The sequence below is a fragment of the Protomyctophum parallelum genome (assembly GCF_964188405.1).
Source record: "Protomyctophum parallelum genome assembly, chromosome: 4".
NCBI classification, from domain to species: Eukaryota; Metazoa; Chordata; class Actinopteri; order Myctophiformes; family Myctophidae; genus Protomyctophum; species Protomyctophum parallelum.
The window spans coordinates 40,479,036-40,501,742 of NC_139700.1; the positions used below are offsets into that span (position 1 = coordinate 40,479,036).

General features: G+C 42.0%; 1 protein-coding gene across 26 annotated transcripts in view; it reads left to right on the forward strand.

The window, feature by feature from the left end:
• The window catches only part of mical3a (microtubule associated monooxygenase, calponin and LIM domain containing 3a), a 139,164-nt gene that overhangs the window by 30,417 nt on the left and 86,040 nt on the right, over window positions 1–22,707 (forward strand). For 23 of the 26 annotated variants that reach the window (XM_083763512.1, XM_083763514.1, XM_083763535.1 and 20 more), the window contains exon 1: window positions 9,792–9,925. The exons of 1 other annotated variant lie outside the window; for it this stretch is intronic. The gene's annotated coding sequence lies outside the window, so the exon portion shown is untranslated. Of the gene's footprint in view, window positions 1–5,073; window positions 5,150–8,641; window positions 8,745–9,791; window positions 9,926–22,707 lie in introns of those variants that run through there. 2 more of the 26 variants (XM_083763531.1, XM_083763532.1) reach the window with 2 other exon arrangements.

Sequence of the window (22,707 nt, forward strand, 5' to 3'; positions counted from 1 at the left end):
ATATATATATATATATATATATATATATATATATACACTGTATCTCTCGCCCTCTTCAGTTGAGTGCTGCTATATGTCTGTGCTCACTGGACCGTGATGGTCTCCTGCCGGTCCCCAAGGTCCCTTAATTAGCATCACTGCTCTAATTATCCCCACCGCCCCTTTTATGCTCAGAGGAAAAAGGGGAACAGGAGATTCTATGTAAATGAGGCTTGAAAGACATGGAAGGCAGCCAATCTTGTGAGCTTGTAGATTCACTATTTGTCGTGATTCGCAAAGTATATTCTGAATGACCTGGGCTGCATGCGCCACGTCTCTGTCTGCGTGCGTGTGTGTGTACGGTTGTAATGCACGTAACTCGAGAACCGTTTGCCCCACCGACTTCAAATTCGACACATGCGTTCCACACCCCCGCAGGGAGTCCAGTGCCCGGTATCGAGTCGGTCGGACCCACGGTTCTCCAGAACCACCACAAAAGGCTCTGGTCAGGCTCTGCCAGTGGGCCTGATGAGCCAAAGTCCCCACACCTGCAAATTGATTACTTAACCACCCCACTTTTCACAGTCAGTTTGCACTCTTGGGTTAGGGTTAGGGTTAGGGATACAGAGATCTCCATGTGGGACACAGACGTTATAATATAACTGGTGCTATGACAAGTTGACAACAGGTATTATTAGGCTCCCAAGTTGCATCGTTCTCAAGTAAGCCGGTGGCCGACGGGCACATACAAGTCTAGTGGGTTTAATCTGAATACACAGAATTAATGATTCACACACATGTAAGTATAGCCTTCATGCTTGGACTGCTAAACCAACGGTTTCTGGCCACTGTTGTTCTGGCAGACCTAAACGTTTGGTCTGCATGCACCGGACCAAACAGTCCAGGTGTGAAAGCACATAAAGCCTGTTTGAATTTGTCGAGTGCCTTGTTGCAATACACACACACATTGTGTTCTGCTGGTCTGTGCCACGCGTCCAGGGGTCATCCATGTCCACGGACAAATGTGTCCCGTAGCAAGACATGCTCTTGTCCGTGGCAAATTTTTTATTGTGTTCTTACATAACATTATGATGTTCTTATTTTTATCATAAGACCCAATTATTTAATGTTTTCCTCAGAATACCGTATGTATGACATTGAATTACTGACACTATGTCTCATTAGGAGTCCACCAGTTACATTTGGACCACCCTCAAGCAACCCTGAGGATCCTTCAACCCACAAACCTTTTGTGACAGGAGCATATGTTTTAATATGAACCACTTAATCCCTATTTCCGCAGCAAATTAATAGCAGATCTAAAACACGTCACGTTGCAATGTGTGGAATAATGTTGAATTAAATATGTAGTTAATAGACCTCACATTCCCAGTGCCTAGTTAATAGCATTAGAAGAATGCTATTGCTGCATTATGCATAGTCCTCCCTGACTGGCTAGATACAATAATAAGCTACATCTCTGATTGATTAGTCTATAATGTAGCATTTGTGCCAAACTACTACTACCAGGAAAGAGCCATGCATGACAATGCAGCTCTACTACTACTACTACTACTACTACTGCTACTGCTACTGCTACTGCTACTACTAATAATAATGAGATAGTTAGGGTACAATAGAAATAACTATGAATTATTATTATTATATATTATAGCCTATATTATTTATTTTGACTAGTTTTGTAAAAATATATCAAATTGAATTTGCATTTCAGCTCTTCAGTATGACACTGACATGTGGCACGAGACCAAGTGTGACTGCACATTTGCATTTGTACAAAAGTACTGCATTTAAAAAATTCTAATAATAAGTATTACATATAAGTATATTCAATTAATTGTGTGATAATTCCTAAAATAGTATATCAGCCAGGACAACTCAAGAATGGATGGAATATATGTATTGAATATAAAATGAGCAATATATTTATTATAGTTTGGCGATGAATTGGATCTGCTATTTAGGTACTCAGATCAAGCGCATCAGTTATCCGTCCGAATCCCCCGTATCTAAACAGCAGATCCAAAGCGACAGGTGGTAGCTTGGGTGGAGGAGGGTGAGCAGCAAAAGTTTAAGCAGACAGCAGCGCAGCAGTATCAGTGTGTGCAGTAGCAAACAAGAAAGCAGATTGAGCAGTGCAAACTTCCAGTTTAAATAGCCGAAATGAGTGTGTGATTGGATGAAGTGAACTTCCTGACTGAACTTGCTCTGCGCATGCAGTCTGTGACAGGCACGATGCTCATTAAACCATGTACAAACATACAAATACCCAGGAAACTTTGCTGGGTTTCTATAATTGAGACTGGTTAGTGTTTGCTAATTTGTGCAATTACAAATCGTCACTGTGGGGCAGAAACCTTGTATCTCTTATTTTTTGTATTTTTAACCCCCTACTTGGCCTATTACTTCAGCATACTATTGTATGTTGAAGTAATAGCAGCGAATAGCAGCAAAAATAGCAGATCTACAAGCTCACACATCATTACATTGCTACGCACTGAGCTAACAACTATTTTCACCATTTTATGTTTGATTAAAAAACGAATGGTTTATGAACAAGTTATGAAAGATTCTGCAACATAATTTTATACAATATTTAGTGGAGGGGTCCCTGCTTCATTTCTCTCAGCGAACGGGTCCTTGGCCTGAAAAACGTTGAGGACCCCTGTTTTAAAAGTAGTTTATGGCATTTACAGGTATGGTAACTGGTATTACAATACAACATGACCAAATGGCAACTTATTTCGTTCTTAAAAACTCACATGTGTATTTTACACTGTGTTTTCCAATAAATGGCCAACACAGAAAGTTGACCCCTTTTAACTCTCGCTTCGTGTGAGACTATATTCATTACTCACATAGAAGAAACTCTGACATGCAGTGTTTACTGGTTTTGTGAAGTTTCTCATTGTCTGGAATGAAGAGAGCACATGACATCACCATAAAAAAACCCACAGCATGTGATATTTACCAGAAACACACAGAGTGACAGATTGGACTGCATCAAATCCCGCATCAATGTTTCCAAACCTGGAGTCCAACCACAGATTGGCCTGGCCACCATATATATGTAAATCATCATGGCTGCATCACAGGAGACAAGTTGACAGAGAGCCACTATGTCCCACATGGGGCGTATTGTAATGAAGTGGTTCTCAAACAGGATTATGTCAAGGACCCGGTCCCCCGTATTGATATGTATTTGGCCGCGGACCACTTCAGAAAACACTTTGTGCCAGGCAGGGACTAATAATAATTGTTATTTTCTTTCCAAAAATACAGCTACTGTACAACGTATTGTGAGCTTGTAGATATGCTATTTTCAAATTGCTCAAGTATAAAATAGTGTAAAAATGGTTAAACCGATGGATGCTGGATGCTGCTATAGTATAGTTTAGCTGGGGACTCTCTGGAACCCTGTCGAGGATCCCTTCGGTTCCTTGGACCGCACTTTGAGGACCCATGCTGCAATAAACTACTCTGGCACTTTCCAAATCCTTTTGTTGCCTCAACAGAGAGCGCATTTTTCTCTCTTCCCAGTCGAACAGACTAAACTGCTCCCATGTTGCTCCTGACCTGGTTCCAGTTCGCAGCAGTCACAGATTCTGTGGCCGTGGGCCTGTAGAATATGTAGTATAACAGCAGGGTGCTTATCATTATGCAATTATGGCACATTATGTTGTTCAGTAGCACCTCTGGTTTTGCTGCGTAGCTGTTGAAAATGCTCTTATCAGTGCGGACGAGAGGCACAATTAATGTTGTTCTAACATATTGCAAACAGACCTTCTATTGTGTGCTGCTGTGGTGGTGGTGGTAGTTAACCATGTTAACCCTGATGTACCTATTTTGGGCACGTCATTAGACATAGACATGCCGGATTGTGGCACGTTGTGAGCTGTTACTATTCTAAACTGTGTTTAAATGATGGAGTTTTTGAGGTAGTATTACTGTGTGTGTGTGTGTGTGTGTGTGTGTGTGTGTGTGTGTGTGTGTGTGTGTGTGTGTGTGTGTGTGTGTGTGTGTGCGTAGTGTGGCCCCCCTGGTGAGTGGACCTACGCCCTGGCCTGCACACACCTCCATGTCATAATAACTTGATCTGCATTTCCTCCTGTGGCACGCTATTTACTATTGACTTCATAGCTGCGTTACGCAAGGATTGTGTAACGGTGCTTTTCCTTCACGGGCAGTGTAGAATATCACACATAGCTGAGAGTAAATAGCAACTGCTACGCATCATCTGTCGGGCTTCTATGGTGCTATAAATATCCCCTGCCTGCCCTGTAGGCTGTGTGGGTAGGCCAGCAGGTCAAGCTGCCACATGCGATGGGGGGGGGGGGGGGGGGGGGCTATAGTGTGTCTTATAACTGCTGTGTTATTTCTGTATCCCGCTGCCCCTCTGGAAGCTTAGTGCCGGATCACATTTTTCCAGTGTGTAGCTGCATGGGCCGCAGCATCACAAGAGCACACAAGCATTAAAGCCGGATCGGAGCCCAGAATCTCACGTCAACAAGGCAGACATCCAGTCAGTCCCAGCCTGTCTGTACATCAGTAAATCTGCCCGTCTCTAAGCCAGTCAATCAGTCGACTATCTACCATAGCGTCTATATTCTGGGACAAACATAGCCTGACCACTGGGGGTACTCTGGTCAACTTAAGTGGTTAATTCCTTCAGTCGGGATTTACAGGGCCAATTCAAGCCCTCCTAAAAAGACATCCATTGTGTCTGTCTGTGTGTGTGTGTGTGTGTGTGTGTGTGTCTGTTGGTGGTGTGTTCACAGGCAGCCTGAGTGAGAAAGAAACCCCTCCCTTTGTGGGCCTGTGTGACATCATCTCTGGGAGGATGCCCCCAACCCCCCTCCCCCCCGCCTTCCCTGTGCCTGACCAATCAGCAGCCGGAGAGACCCGTCATGTGAGAATCCCCCCGGTTACCATGCCAACGTGCATCAGTCCAGGCAGCATCTTGCTGTAGCGGAGAAAAGGGAGAGAAGCACGCGAGGAGGAGGAGAAGGAGGAGGAGGAGGCGGCGGCGGCGGGGGGGGAAAGGGAGGGAGTGACGAACGAAGGAAGGAAGGAGAGAGAGAGAGAGAGAGAGAGAGAAAGAGAGCAAAAGCCAAAGCCGGAGTAACACCTTGGCTCTAACAGCAGCATAGTAAGTACCTTATACCTTGTCATTACCTTTTGTCAACAGCAAATAGAACGGAGATTTGATGCCAGACATTTGACACGCCTCGTCTTCGATAACGTGATGCGATGTGACAGATGATGTCTGTGAAATCTTCAGGGATGACATCATGCATACATGATGATGATTTCCTTTGTTATGTGTGGAATGTGTGTGTGCCGGTCCGTCCTCGTCTTTGTAGGTGGAGGTGGACACAAGCTCTTCGTCTGAATGTGTTCAATTAGCGGCAGGTTCATAACATATAGGGTGGACTGCATGGAAACAACCTGACTGACTGGTGGTTGTGTGATCAACACTGTGTCGAGTGCACTGCGGGCAGTCTTGTCCCTAACTCATAATCTCCTCTCTCAGGTGTGGGTTTCAGCCTAATGCTCTGAATTTAAGTCACCAAACGTGTTTAGTTATTCCCCTTGCGGTTTGTTTAATTAGTTAATTCCTACTAGGTCAATTGGTTTTCATTGGAGGCCCCATATGTGGAATGTCATTAGCCACTTAAAGCCTTAATAGTTCGCTGACCGGGGCTCCCAAGGGGTCTGTACTTGGTGGTCCCCTCCCTTTTTCTCTACACACCAAGTCTCTTTGCCGAAAACAGACGATCTACAAGCTCACAACGTTGTAATGCGATGTGAGCTTATAGATCGGACTATCTGCACCAAAAATGTTGTCCTGTTTTATAGCTGAATGGTCGCCTATTTTCACCGAATGTTAGCTTTTTTTATGCCAAATGTTCTCCCAGTATGTGGTTAAGTCATGACGGAGAGTTAAGCGTTGGTTTGAGCCTCAAATTGATATTGAACCATCATGCTGTGTTGTATTGATATTATGTGACACAACACCGCTTCCATGTGCAGTTACATAACAAAGGTATTTTCATCACCTCTTCACGGCATGCTCAATCCTCATAATCCTCATAATAAGCATTAAATAGAGGAAATAGTCATTTGGATGTACGGTAGGCAAATTATTATTATTTTCCTACACAGTACTATCCTTTACATAAGGTGCACAGCATTTCGAGCCTGTTGGAACCACATTTTTTTTCTTTTTTGCATAACGTTAACCCGGGTGTTCCTATTTTGGGCAAATTCTCAATAATGTCCTTTTTTCATTTCACATATATTTAAAAATATGTAAAATTGCTGTGCTAAAAGCTCACAAAATGCTGTGAAGCATGTGATGTGTTGTGACCTTGTAGATCAGCTATTTTTGCTGTTTGTCGTACGATGAAGCATATATGGCTCCAATCAAATGCTTAAATAAATGAAAATCGAATTGACACAATTTGTGGTTAGTGTAACACTTCTTGTTGTGCCACTTTATGTTGCACGTTATTAGCGTTGGGATACTGGAGATAATTGTACGGTGAAGATCAACTCCATTGTGCCAACTGGTTTTTGGAATTGCTTTGGAAAGCACTGTATTAACCCAATCCAAGCCAAGGAACGACAGGTTAGGTTTTAAGCACTAATTTTGCGTTTACAATAGAAACGCTGGCCACTGGTCTGCGTTTCTATTGTAGTGTACTGGCATGGATTGTGTTTTAATCAACTGCACAACTATTCCCTTTATTAGATGCATATTCAAAATTCCTATCCATCATTTCCTGTGGTTTGTTGGAAATAAAAGCTGCACAAAGGAGAATAACATTTCCCGTCAAGCCCATGTTATATCGCCTATTCATGATAAACTGGGTGTTGGCTTGCAAATGCGATGCAACGATGATGAAGCAGTGGTCTTTGAAGTCAGGTATTTTGTGGGCCATGGCGGCCAGGTTACCTTTTTAGATGTCGACCCGAGTGATGTATAGCTTGTTGAACAAAGCCCAGGCTTTCATGAAACACTGGCAGCAGACAAAAACTATTGCAGCACAGCTGCACTGTGGGCACTGCTACCAGCTGATCACATCAGCTGTGGGAAGAGAAGCTGTCTGGTAATCAGAAGGTCACCCGTTCGCCTCCCAGCCCGCCCATGTACTGTATGTGTCAAAGTGTTCCTGAGCAAGGCACTTAACCCTTCACAACCCCCACACTCTAAGCAGTCATCAGCTGAGTGAAACATGAGATTGATAAAGCTCTACAAAAAACAACACAAATAAACTGCAGCCCCTTAATACAAGTTTTTGTTTTCACTTACATGTTTTTACACAAATGTATATACAAAGTCAGTAAAAATGCGAAGGAGAATGCCTAATAACCCTCCAGGGAATGCAGGTGGCATTCTCCGGGATTATTTGTACATTCATAGGATACAATTGCATCTATGTTGAATATAAACAGCTATTACAATACAGATAAACATAAAGTCACAAAAAGTAAACCTTTGGATTAATATTGAATGGACCCAGGTTCATTTGACAGACCATATGGAAAGGGGTTTTGGATAGTATAATATGGTGAATATGGCATAAGTGTTGTCCTTTCCTGGTTTTAATCAGCTACGTCCTATTTTATACTTTCAAAAAATGTATGTAAAATGGTTAAGGAGTATGAAAAGCTCAGAAGTTTGATCCTGTAGATCTGCTAGTTTAGCTATTTCCAATATTTGAACATTTTAAATTGTCAGAACTTCGATATTGAGCTATTTGGTCAAATAAATCATTGTGATATTTGATTTTCTCCATATCGGCCAGCCCGAAGTTCAGGCAGTATCATCATGAGATGAGCTTGTATGTGGGTGTTGTTGAAAACAGCCACGTGGGCCGAGCCTATACAGTATCTGTCCTGTGGCAGGGGGTGACAGCCAAGACAGTGTCTGCCTCGCGGCCAGTGGGTGGAAAAACTACTCAATCTTTTTATTTAAGTAAACGTATCAATACTGCAATGTAGAAACACTCTGTTACAAGTAAAAGTCTGGTAATCAAAATGTACTTGGTGTAAAAGTACACATTCAAATCTTAGAAAAATAGCCACTCTACAAGCTTACAATGGGGACGCGTCTTGAGCTTGTAGATCTGCTATTTGCAGATATCTGCTATCTGCTATAGGCAGAATATAGGGCTGAAGTGGTTATTGTATTTGTAGAAAAATATATACAAAATAAATAGTAACTAAAGTTTTCAAATAATTGTAGTGTAGTAGAAAGTAAATATATTTGCCACTGGCTCTGACATGTAGTGGTATAGAAGTAAAAGTACAGAGAATTGGAAATACTCCAGTAAAGTAAATGTACCTCAAAATGGTACTTGAGTAAATGCACTTAGTTACTTTCCACTACTGCCTCGCAGCCACCATGGCAAGGGAGAGACACACTGTGACATACTGATAGTGGTGGAGGGGACTCACCTAACAAGCTCGCCTAGGACGCCTTGCCCATGAACACTCACTCCTGAACAGATAATAGACTATTTCTGACAAAAATATCCGCCACAATCTCAAGTAGACACATTTTGAAGTCGCTGCTGCTGTGTGTGTGTGGCGAGCTTGCGGTGCAGTCGTTAAAGCAATAGCACATTTGACACGCCGGTGACTTTGATAGCTGAGTGGATTATTATTAAAGGTCTGCATGCCATTGACCTTTTCCTCTTAACAAGCCCATGATACTGAGGATAAGCTTCAGGCCTGCTGTGAGTTATGTGGGTTCATGGTTTGTTGTATTGTATTAATTGCAGTCTCCTGTGTGATGGTGACTGTCTCGATAATGAATATGCTAAGGCCTATTTTAATGTTATTGTTCTGGCACAGTGTGGGACAGATTGGGGCCTGATTCAGTCTGCAGCAAGTAAGCCCATTGTACCGTGGTACAGAAATTGACGATCTATAAGCTCACAATGTGTAGCATCGTGACACGTTGCCGGCTTGTAGATCTGCATTTTTGTTATTGTAAAAAAAAAAATGAATTTTTGGAAGGGAAAAATAAGGGGGATAGAAGAGAAATGCCCAGAATATGGCATAAATCAAATCCCACTACGGTTATCGTAGACTCATGCTTCTCCTGTGACAAAAATGATTGTCCCATAATTATTAACCCCTGTTTCTGTATCTTCCACATTATGTCCCAGAAAGTTTTCAACCACTCTAAAACCCTCAATTAACATAATATGTCTAGACAGTTTGTTATAATAAAAAAAGGAAAACATACTACAATACATTTAAAAATGGAATGCAATTCCCCTACTATGACAAATCACAGATATAGGAGGGAAGGGGAATTCCCTTCCTATAGTGTATTTATTTACTGCTATAGTGGTTTATGAATGATTGTCCTGTCCACAAACCTTTTACCCTGCCCTCCCAGTCCTCTCTCTGATGTTTTTTTCCCTGGAATCCTCCTGCAGCTACAGCGTCACCTCTCAGCAGACCAATAGGATTAAACTCTGTAAACACGCCGGCTCAAAGCGAAGCACGGGCGGAGGGGTGTCTGTGTGTGGGACAGTCCACTTTAATCGCGCCGTTTTGCAAATGCGACACCGTTTCCTCCCAAATGAAACGCCTCGTCCATCGAAGTGTTAATCCAGCATTGCAATGACACGAACGCGGTGAGATTAACACGTTTAGGCGAAGTGCTTTGAGTTTATGTGCGGTGTTGAGCGCCCCTCCTCTAGTGCGTAACGTGCGCTCGACCCCGCCGCCTCTGTCAGTTTCAAGTTGCGCCTTCTTTTCTCACACAGTGAATACATACTGGCAGGGCCTGCTCTGAACAACACACCGTGGAGTTTATTTATTTATGGACAAACTTGGCATTATGGGTTGACATGGATTAATTGTGGAAGTATATCAATGGATAATATTAACGCACGAATCAAAGGTAAGAAGGATTGATTGTCTTTGCTGTTGCGGGTCGCTTTGCAGTTGCAGAACACAACCGAACCGCGGTCCAACACTTGCCTTGGTGGAATGGATCGACGGTCGGACGGTTACTTAACTCTGCACGTTTGGAATGTCACCGTTGTCACGCTTTGGTGCTTTTAATTTATCAGGCAACGCAAATGACCGATACAATCATAATCTGTTATCAGATTGTATATTTGCGTAATTTATAGATTGATAATGTGAGCGTTGCACTTGCTTTTGGTGTTAAAAATCAGTGCTCGTTATGTCAGCGGTCCCCGAGCTGCCAATGTATTCAGTCCATAGATCTGTGGGGACAGCCTTCGGAATGCTCGTTGTGTCTTGTGTGTGCATGCCTGGTAAAAGCCTGGCTGCTGTTCCTAGCTGCTCAAGTCTTTCCTTGCTGTTATCTGTCATCTTGAATAAACTGCTGGTGGTTGATGGGCTGCTGCTGCTGCTGCGTGAAAGAAGAGAAAAATACATATTTTCACCTATTTTTCACCTTTCACGTCAAACGAATCGGCTGCAGTGCTGTGCACGGTGTCAAGTAGGACAAGTTACATCCTTTACTGCAGTGGTACTCTAATTTTTACATCTCAAGGACAGTATTTAAATGGAACCAAATAAACCCACTAGGGTCCATTTGGCTCCGTTTGTATTTTGTATACTGTCAGAGTTACAGACTTGTAATTTAGAACCATAGAGTTGTTTAGAACCCTCTCAATGAACCCTGACCCCAATTTGAGAACCACTGCTTTACTGTAGCCCTGGGGACTTCTCAAGTCCTTAACGCTATGGACCAGAGCTACTGTAAACCTATCCAGAAATTCTGGATAGGTTATACGTGTAATAAGGAAACAACATATTCTGGACCAGAATATGTTGTTTCCTTATTACAGCATGTTGACAGTTGAGTTGAAGCTCATTTTGCAGTAGTCTTCAATACAGTAGCTTACCTTACCTAATACTTACTGTAGATTATCTTGCTGGCGGTCTACCAACATGTTATTTAATTTATTCATTGTCACTAGATAGATTAAAACTCACTGGTCTCGCATGGAGAGGAGAAATGGAGAGGTCGTTTGTTGTTGTACTTTGTGAGATACAATATATTGTGAGGCCTATTGATAAGCAGCCTACTCAATTGACATGTTTTTTGAGGGGCACTAGCCCCTCCTATGCCCAGCTTTGTGTGTACCAAATTTGAGATGATTTGATTGGCTGAGCACGGAATGTGATGTATGATGGTACCATGATAAGAGCGCCCCTCACTTCACACAAGTAACGTGATATCAGACACTAAATAATGTGTGGGGTCATTTTGGAATGGATATCATAATATATTGTAATATGGCCAAGTGTTTTCTTTTCCTGGTTTTAATTATCATATCTTATAGGCTACTTTAAGCTTATTTGTGAGATCCAGAAGCTTAGCTGACAACTGTTAATATTGTGATGTTTTAATTTAGTCTATTCATGTAGCTCACCTCAGTCTCGGGTGGGTTCCAGGGGATCTCCAGTAAATGGAAAATAAAATGGTGCATTTATATAGCACCTTTATCCAAAGCGCTTTACATAGATTGTGCATTACATTCACCCATTCTCACACACATGCATACACCGATGGCGGAAGAAACTATGCAAGGCACCAACCAGCACATCAGGAGCAATTAGGGGTTCAGAGTCTTGCTCATGGACACTTCGACACTAACTCTGGGGGTCCCCGGGTTCAAACTGGCAACCTTGCGGTTACCGGCATCCAGCCACTCTACCACCGCCGCACAGTAAAAGTAGTTAATATAGTATTCTCATCACAATCATTTCCCTTGCAAAATTGATTTTTAATCTCAATGGGGCTATTACTGGTAAAAAAAGGAGAAATTAACCATGTTTTTAACCACTTTATCCATTTATATGATGGCTACTTCGCCCCATGCGCTGGGTGAGCAACTCAATGCAAGTGGATGAGAGGAGAAATCCGGTGACCGTCATCTATTATATTTATTACTCTAATATGGTCCCATCCCTGGAACAAAACCTCTTCAGATGGAGGGCCATGACACGAAAAAGTACGAGACCCAATGCAGTAGGATCGCATGCAGCTGTCTCTACAGAGCTTCTGTGGGGCAACAGAATTAGAACCGCTCGTTATGGTTCACAAGTGTAGAATGTCTATGTAGTTATTTAACTTCTGTGTCTTTTGTTCCTCACGTGTCTGTCAAAATGGACCCGTTGTCGTGGGGCCTCCGTTTATAGAAACATCTGCTTTTGTTCTCAGCGTTAACCCACTGGCTCTCAACGTTGGTTCTGGGGACCGACAACTGGTCCAAATGGACCCTTACGGGTCTGTAACTCTTGAGAGCGTACAAATGGAACCACATGGTCCATTATTTGGTTCTATTTATAAACTCTTGGTCTTGGAGCTGATTAACACTGAGGATTTTGCTGTGTAGAATTAAGGTCCCAGGCGTCCTGTGGGTCCTTGAAATTCAAAAGGTTGAGAGTCACTGCACCAATTGACCATCAGCAGTGGCCATGTAACCCAGATTTAGCCACAATAACAACAGAGCAACAACAGTCAGACTAGAAAGGACTTAAATTGGGTCACGAGGGCTTGACCTGACAGCCACGTCCCTCCCTGGACTAAAAGACACACAGCTGTCTTTGTAGAATGACCTGCCTGCCATTGCTTGCACATTTGTAATATTGGTTAGCTAAGCTTGATTGATTGCACCTCATCAGGTTCCTTTTCAACTGTGTTTGCTCCACGTTTTGTGTACTTCTGTTGAGGTCACAGACGGTTGGTGACAGGTCCAGTGTTTATTACAACTCAGGAAGTTTGACTCAGCAGAAGTGCATACTGTAGATTACAAGAAAATAAAACGGAAGAAGTCTGAGGGTCTGTTTGGAAGCTTCATTGATCGATTATTTGATCAATTAAAATACAATGGCCAGATAAGCATATCGGGATGTTTCAGTAAAGTCGGGGGACAATGACTTTCTTTAATGGGTCCTGTTAAGATCTGTACTACTGTAGCCAGTGAGCCTACAGTATAATACATGCTCACTATCCTATATGGACTAAATAGTGCAAGAACACTGTAGCTCCTACAACAAATGATGCGTGTCTTTGGTTTAATGACTTAGGAGTGACTGGAGAAGGAGAACATGGCCATTTTACAACGGCTTTATTTAGCTGTAAATTAGCAGTAAAATAAATCTGTGATCTCCTCTATTTTGCAGTATTCTGTGAGTCTCTGTGTGGAAGGACTAATGCAGGGTTGAACAATACTAATTCATTTGTACACATAATTATCTCAAACTGCAGTTACTGCACGTTATGGACGTATATAGTAACCTATAATATTATTAACCACTTAAGTACTATATATATATATATATATATATACCATGCCATACATCAAATAGAGAAAACAGACAATCTAAGAGCTCACAAGTCTCAATGCAGCGTGTTGTGACCAGGTACTGCTATTATTGGATTATTATTTTAGAAAACTGTTAAATGTTTTTGAAAAATCACACCTGTGTGAAGTAAGTGGTGCAACTCTGTGTGGGCGTCCCGGGGGGTCCCCGAAACTTCCAGGCCCACAGGAACGCGTGTTAGGTTGCACAACAGTGACACTTGGTTGTGAAAACCAACCAAATGCTATTTTCATGCTCAGACCCAGCCAGGGATGGACACAGCCAGCCAGCCAGCCAGCCACTCACAGACACACAAAGCTGTGTAAGGAAGTGGTTGCGCCACTTAAAAATATAGCCTATTATGACATGGCCAAAGATAGGAACAATTAAGACATACAGTAAACACTCCTGCTGGGATGCATGTCATAGCACTGTTTGTGTGGATGTGTGAAGGGAGTCTGTGCATCACTCCTTTCCGAGGGAAGCATTGAGTTCCAGTTCTCTGACACACCATGACGAGCCACCTCTGACACCCTGTGTGGACCCATATTGTGGCTCAGTTTTGGAAACGGTGAGAGATGAAAGGAAGGAAAGGAAGGAAGTCCTCTGAAGTCAGCTCCTGCTGTGTCCTAAACAGCTGGATGTACCCCGACTGTTGGGTTTAGTTCAGAAGTGGTCTGTTGCTGACTGTGCCAGGGGCTCAACAGGAACAAGTTGACCCCTGTCCCCTGTACTGTCGGGCACAATGGTCCTGACTCCGGCAGGGGAGCATATTAACTTGTGTGTTGTGTGCCTTTTAAATGGAAATATGTCAGTAATTGGATGCGTGTTACTTGCAGTCCATTTACTTTATTTGAGGTCTATTACCGTTATATTTCCTTCTCAAATGTTTCCTTGTCTCTGAGAATGGGATGTTTAGAAGAGAGTTTAGTCATCTCTCTACTGTGACTTATTGAGAAAATGATTTAGTTTTTTTTAATAACACAATAACCGTTGCAGAAAATTACGCAATTCCCAGCCTTTGTGATTACGAAGGCCAAAAATTCAATATTCAATGCCAAAAACACAATTACCGTAAATCGTTAATCGCAATCATTGTGTATGACAACAACTAATCGTCAACTTAAATGTGTAATGGTGACAGCCCTTGGCTGCAGGCTGCATGTTGAGCCTTGCAGGTCAGAAGTAGGTCAGTGTGACAACTGCATTCCACAGGCCAGTCAAACCACACTGTTTACATTTAAAGTCAGTCAACTGACCCTTGGACAGAACACTGTACCTTCAGCTAACGCTTGCTGTTTGATTTATTGCCTCTTACTGACTGTATGGGAATAGAAATGCTTAGTAACACAGAGCATAAGCTGTAGAGTTCCTCAACATTTCCACACAGTAATTGTAAAATTTGCTTTTGAATGGTTTCATAATCCATGCACAGCATTGGTGTGGTGTTCCATGTACAACACACTAGTCTTTTAGTTTTTTTGGTGTGTTTACTAGCACCCTAACTTCCATAGTACAGTATAGCTACAATGCCTACTGTATAATGATGGCATGCCCAAAATTGGGACGTCCGGTATTGTGAGTTCATGACTTACATGGCCGTGGCGTGTATGATATCTGTAATATCTCATATCTGTAATTGATAGAAGACACCCTGAAATGAGGGGTTTTATTGCTACAGTATCTCATTTTGCCTGGCTTCCAGGACAACTTAAGTGAAAAGTGACTAGTCTTACCCCAATCCATCTCCCCCACACAGTCCTCCTGCGACCCCAGGCCAGTGACCTTATGAAATGGAAATCTGTCTAGTGGAATGCAGCGGCTTATGTCATGCTTATACAGTTATACTGTAGCACTAGCAGTGTTAATTCTTGGCAGGAATCAGGATGAACAACAGGCACCTAAAATGACCTCTGGATTGGAATCACCACTGTCACTCACTGGCCTTTCTCCTATTTAATGTAGCTTCACTGACACGTGTGTGTGTCTGTGTGGTAAGCTTACTTTTCTGTCATTTGATGTCTCGTATTGTTGTGTTGTCTTGTATTTGACAAAAAATAAATCTAAAAGTATGTAAAAAAAAAAAAAAACAATGTGTCTCTCTACTGTGAGAGACTTGAGCAATGACACCCAGAGGTGTTTTGCTAGGATATGATGCAGCTTGATGGATTTAAGCCATGATGTCGTTGCTGTTGTACCTCGCACGTCTCATTTTGTCACTCTTTATTTTCCTTTAAAATGAGAATGTTTTGTTAACATTTTTATCTTCCACGCTTCAGTTAGCCTCTAAGTTACGGCGTATATTTCTCCTGACTTTGCTTCAATGTTATAAAAAGCCCTTCGCTCTAGTAAATTTCACCCACCCGGAAATAGCATTTATCTTTTCACGTTTTGCTCCCGGGCGGTTTGTGTTCAGCAGGGATCTCTGGGCATAGTGAGGCTATTTGCTCTGGTCATGTTTAAAGGAGCCCCCGGGTCTTATGTAGTTATTCTGACTGAGACAGTGGGCCTGAATGAAAGCGCTCGTCTGTCTGTCAAGCCTGTCTGTCTGCCTGCTCAAGCTAATATGTTTTTCCATCAGTGATGCTGTTCTGTTGCAATGGTGTCTGTGTGTCCGTCTCTCAGTCTCTGACATGCATTAGAGAGAGAGCATGCATGCACTCTACGCCATTCTCCATCTTTCAGTTCCAATTGATCCATACTTCCATATCACTGTGTTCATTTAAATTAACTAGTATTGGGGTGCAACAGTTATTTGAACTAAATCTATTTATTTTATTATAAAAACTAATCATTTTAGTTTTTTCCCCTCTGTATTTTTGCACAGTGTGCATATTTATCTTGGGACTGACAGAGGATTTGCATGGATCAGACAAAGTGCTACCCAATGCTGTTTAGTTTTATATTGTAGCCGTCTTAGCTTAGTGCATGGAAAGTAAGTAGCAGCCAAACATTTACGTTCCATTCTACTGTTTAAATATACCGTGGTCCATGCTCTACCTGGCCAACACAACCCATCTGAATAGTGCTGCCCGGAGCTTGTAAAACGTGAGAGGGATTTAAGTGTAATTCAGGAGGAATTTGTTCTTAAGCCGTCTCGGTTAAAGCTATCAAGCGTGCTTCATGTGTAGGTGTTTGGTTACCTTGCTGTTGGACTGGCACAGCACAGCACAGCACCATTCACACAGGAAGGAGTATAGACCTGCATGTATCTCTGGGAATGCAGAGCTGTTGACTGGAGTTGGCAGAGAGGGAGAGAGGAAAAGATTTAGACATAGAAGATCGGAGAACATCCACACTTGCTCTCTTTCACAGTTTCTGACCCGAGTTGCATTGTCTTATAATGTGGAATTTGATCAATTCGATGGTGTATACTGAATATTGATGATGTGAAGTTCCACATTTGGGTTGTGGGATATTTGGAATAAGTGTTCCTGGTTTCAATCATACTGCAGTGCAAACATTTTAAAATAAATTGGTATTATCATTACAATATCGATATCATGCTGGTATGCCCATGCTACTATTCAGTATCCACACAGTATCTGAGCATCTTTGCATTTACAATGTAGACTGGTTGTGCATAATAATATTGAGTAACATAGGAATAGTGGGCGAATATATTTTCTCAACTCATCATGAGTAATTTTAAATGCAATGTATTTCACTCCAGTGTTCAAGCACTAAAAACATACACATGTAAAAGCAATAAGACAAACCCCCACTAATGACAATAAAGTCTAAGTGTGAACAGAGTTTTCACACCACCAAAAATAAACAAACAGAATAAACACAGGACATTGTACTGCAATTTAAGCTTTGTTTTTATGTGTGGTTACTAGGCTCCCATGAAAGTCTGTTTTCTCAATTAGTTTGCTAATTGTAGTGTTACAATTAATATTGTACTGTATAGCCCACTGTTTCTCAACATGGGGTCTGGGGGACCACCTCCAAATGGATCCTTGTGGGTCAGTAAGTCTGAGAGTGACACTACAGTAAATGAGTCCTTTGCCCACTTTTAGAGTTAAACTAACATTGACGATTTTATGGTATAGACTGGGGTCTCGGAGATATAAAATAAAAAGCATCTAATCGGTATTAGTACTGTATTAGTGCATACTTGTTAGCTTGCATACTACATTTTTCTACCGGCAGAGCCAGGTTACCCTGGCTGGCCTGGTTGGATTCATGCAGTTGCTTTGCAGTGACGTGATTTGCTGACGTCCATGTGAGCGACAGAGAGAGTTAAGGCTCATACATAGTCTGGATTTACGGTGGTGGGGTGACCACCGAACTACAACATGACGTCACGAGCCGCGGTGAAGAGCAAACCACCGCCACCGCTCCAGCCCTTCTCTCTGTTTTTACTCACCACCGCTCAACGTTATTTCAGCTCCGGTGGTCAGCTCACCACCGGAGCGGTGGTCACCTTACCACCGAAAATCCAGACTATGAATAGGCCTTACGTCTGTGTGGAGTTCTTTGAGCCCTGACTAGAGCCCTGACTAGAGCCCTGACTTGAGCCCTGACTAGAGATCAAGGCAACTACAGCACTAGTTCTGTGGTGGTCAAGCCAAAAACAAGCCAAATCTTGTTGGAGAAATACGCTAAATCTCACCTCAAAATACAAGCCTAAACATATCGACATATCGATAAATGTGTAGCTGTGTGTGTGTGTGTGTGTGTGTGTGGTATGTAACTTCCGGGAGTCCGATCGGAAGCCAATAGAAAGACGGGAAGCAGGGTTGCCAGGTCCGCGTATTGTAAGCGAGTTACTGTGGATTTCACTGCGCAAAGAGCCCGGGTGTGTAGTCGGTGCTCAGCGTAACACTTGGATGGCACTTCCGTAACACCAGTTCTTGGTTGTAATAATACTGATTACACACATACTCGAAAGTAGACGCCAGACCGATTCTGTTAATGTGATTCACTCCTTAAACCAATATAGTGTATATACATCAAAGAAATCAAGCCCTAAAAACCACAACCCCCAAATGTGCATTTTGTCCCCCGCAATTCTGGAAAGAAACAAGCCAAAGGTTGCGCTTAATAAGCAGACTTGGCAACACAATGCTCGTCTCATATTCTGCAACTTCTCCTATCGCGTCCACTACTTGTTTACCATCTGGTTATAGCCCCGTGGCGTGTGCGTGTGTGAGTGAGGAGAATCTTGCTGAGCCTCAACATAAAAATTGTTTATTTGTTTTTATTAATTAGCAAAAGGTTCTGGTTGGGACTAGGCATCTAGAGGTTACGTTTAGGTGATCTGTGTGTAGTGTACAGATTTCTAATATGTGCTGGTGTCCTCCATACCGAAGAAATAGCCGATCTACAAGCTCACAGTCACAAGGTGTCGCAGACTCTCAGTGTGACACATTGTGAGCTTATAGATCGGTTATTTCGGTGTCTGTCTGACACTTTAGGGTTAAAAATAGCAAAGGCAAGTGTAAAATGGCATTTAGAAAATTGCTGTGCTAAAATGTTGATGCCCATTGTCCTCACAAGTGTATATATGTGTGTGTTTGTGTGTGTGTGTGATTATGGTTTGTCCCGGCTGTGGCTAGGCATTCCTCACTAGGCTCTCAGCTCCAACCTGTCAAAAAATGCCTCTTGATAATTACGGTTATTTTAGAGTTTTTTTTTCCTTCAGAAGAGCAATCATTTCCGTGAGAGGCATTTAAATGAATGAATAAAAATAACGGTGTTAAAGCACAGCTCCACTCTACTAGGGCAATAATCATTCTTTTGCAAACCTAGTCATTTCATCATTCCGGTTTTATTGTCCCTGACAACACCGGTAATTGTTCTTGGAATGTCATTGTTGTATCCCACCATCTAACATCTCTGCCATATAAATCCTGTCCAGAAAAAAGATGATTGTAAAGCCTGATTCAAGACTTGTGTGAAAATGTCATACTTAATGTATCTATAAGGTCACAACGGGTCGAAATTAGATCTGCTATTTTCGGAACGCAACACTGGCGCGCAGCTAAGTAGATAAATCATTGTTTAGAATGCTGCGAGAAGGAATTTCACCAACATTTTCACTGGGTTTTGGCATTCAGTTAAATTCAAGGGCTAAAGAGAGGGGAAAAAGTCAGTCACCAGTATACAAAGTTCATTTTCGGCCTGTTATCTTCAACAGCCATGCAAAGAGGAGGTCTGGAATGTTTTCGCTATTTGCTGTGACCCTTCGAAGTTTAAACATTGGCTTTATAATGAATGTGGAGAGACTTGTTAGCAGAGCTCTGTTTTGTGCAGTGGTTGTGATACATTGTCATGTCACAGACCCACAATTTGATACGTATTAAACCACGGACTGGATAGGGCTGTCATGATTCCAAATTTAAGTTGAGGATTAATTGCCACACAAATAATAGCGATTTTACATTTTTATTGTGTTTGACAATTGACATTGAACATCGGAACATTATGAATAAAGTATTCATTTCTGTTTGCCACATTTATAGTAGGATATGTTGACATGGGGGGGGGGGGGGAAGGAATCCACTGAGCCTGACATGATGGGCGTTCCTGGAGTCAAACCAACAAGGAGAATTTAAAGTTATTGAAAAACACCTGAGGCACTCAAGAGGGGAATAGATTTCTTAAAAGTCCATAATGCGTCCAATACGTAATACGTAAAACCACCACCATGTTTCAAGCATTATTAGATGAAGTCGCATAATATGACCTTGTGGAGAGTCAAATATGTTTGGGATTAAATGTTTCACCCAATTGCACATGATGCCTCCTCCTAATTGCTATAACCCTGTCTTATCTTCTCCCCATCTCACTTCAGAAGGGACAGTTGCACAACAGATGATGAGTTACAAAAGAAGTAGTACCATCATGCCACATGTTGCATATTTCCTCTCCTCCTCTCCTCTCCTCTCCTCTCCTCGCCTCGCCTCTCCTCTCCTCTCCTCTCCTCTCCTCTCCTCTCCTCTCCTCTCCTCTCCTCTCCTCTCCTCTCCTCTCCTCTCCTCTCCTCTCCTCTCCTCTCCTCTCCTCGCCTCTCCTTCATTCCACACCGGTCATGTCTAAGCTTTGGAAGCTGTTGGCTCTGTAAACTCACTGCTCTCAGATTGCACTTCCTAGTTATATGTGAGTATGTGTGCGTAACCAGATACATTCTACCGAAGCCCTGGCATCTCACTGCCTACCATTGTGTGAAACATGCAAATGAATGAGAAAGATAGGCAAATATTGAGAATCCTTGGAAGTCTTGTAAATCAATGAATGGCTTTTGCATACAAATATAATGTTGATATTTGATAATGGAAGCCTGACTGCCAGTTTACATTCTATACAGTAGATTTCCCTGTGTTTATTATGGCTGCATAACTGTGGCTGCATAAGTGGTCTAGACTTGGCCTTTAAAGTCTCAGGTAATAGCGGTGACCATGCTGGACACCACCAAGTCACCAACAAATGGTCATGTTTTGATTACTCGGCTAGCTGCGTATTGCTATCTTCTACCAGAAACCTGATAATGCTGACCCTTTGTTGTCGCCAAGCATTCCCCAGAGTGGACTCGCAAGTCTTTTGAGTTACACTCTAGGCTTATTTTTTCATTGGCAGTGCCGTTTCTGCCCCCTGTAACCAATCCGTTTGAAATCCTTAGTCATGGTTGGAATGAGTTTGATATAGGCCAGTCAATTCAGGAATTTAATAGTGGTCAGATTCAGTTAGCTTAAGCTTATGTGCTTACTACAGGAAGAATGGAGGGGAGCCTTGGCAGAACATCTGAGCAGAGTTGGCATTTGTCAAGCCTCTTGGAGTGGAACGGCTGCTGATCCATAGACGGTTTAGAATTATAGTAATTTACATTATAGTAATTTACAGATTATATGAGAGGGAAAGGTCTAGTTGCACTTGTAAAACCTGCTAAGCTACAGTATACTGTAGTGTACAACACAGCAAATAAAATATACCATATCAATTGACTGGTGAATTGACAGAAAATGTATCAAATGAAGTTGTCAGTTTGTCATGTAGGACTGGGCAATATGGACAATATTTGTCTTCAAATTAAATATTGTGATGATGACTTGTAGGCCGTGTTCACGTGTTGGGACCCATGAAAAAGTGCTTAGAAAATGAGTTTCGTTCCCATGTCATGCGAACTACTCATTCAATGCATTTTTTCATAGATAATACCCTTCTAGACTTTGGGTTAAAAGTTCTACTCATAATATCCTGCAGTAATTTGTCACGAGCCATAAATGTATAAACAGTGTATAACCAAAAAACGAAAATCGTGTGCTGCTGTTTTTGCTTGTAAAATGTGTTTTTGGCAACACAAAATCTTTCTCAAATGTCAAATGCATATACTTAACATCTGAAACAAGTATTGGTGCCTTTAGTTTACTCATATGTGAATTTAGATCATGAAATGTAGCATATTTGTTAAATAATACGCTTCAACTTAAGTGTTTTCCACACAGTACAATGAAACCTACACAGTAAATTGTGCCAAAAGCTTATGTTTCATACATAGAAAATGTCTCAACCTACTGTGTAATGAAAGGTAGAAAAGAAAATCAGGGCACCTTGGACCAAAATGGCAGGAAATCTATCCAAATGTTACCACGCCCTCTAAATTAATAATGCAAGAAATGCACAAGACTAAAAATGTAAGTACTAGAGCGGTCAGAATGATTACAACATAATTGTATGAAACATTTATTTATTTACAAGTACCGCAAGTGTGTCACAGCATCTGTCATAATTTTTTTTACATCCACCCCCCCCCCCCCCCCCCCCTGCCAAGGAAATATATGAAAATACAGCATACAAATGCATCACAATAAAACCTTCTGTTGGCTGTGTAAGTAGTCTGTGCTGTTTGCATTTATGCATTGCATTTAAATGGATGTAGGCAGTGTGGCAATTCTTTAACATCTTAATAATTCTTGAACAAAAACGTAGTAGGCCTGTTGGGTTACTCATCCCTATCACTTTCATCAGAGTCATCATCCCATGTACCTCTTTCTTCTGTTTCCTTTGACACATTTTCACAGTCCTGGAAGTGACATAAATCAGTGCAAGACAGTTTTGCAGACATACATGAACATCTTTTAGTCTCACATTTGCTTCTTTTTTTTTACAATTACAGTGGACTACCTGCAACACACTATCAGGGGCATGATTTCTAGTCATCCATGTTACTGTTAACTCCCCATCCTCCATGCCCCATCCACTGCCAATGGGTGAAGGAGCACACATCTTACTAGTCAGAGAACGTCTCATCACTGCTGCTTGGTAGTTTGCCCTTTTGCAATGTTGGTGGAGAGCATCACTTGTTGGGGGAATGGACAGTTCTGGCAAAGC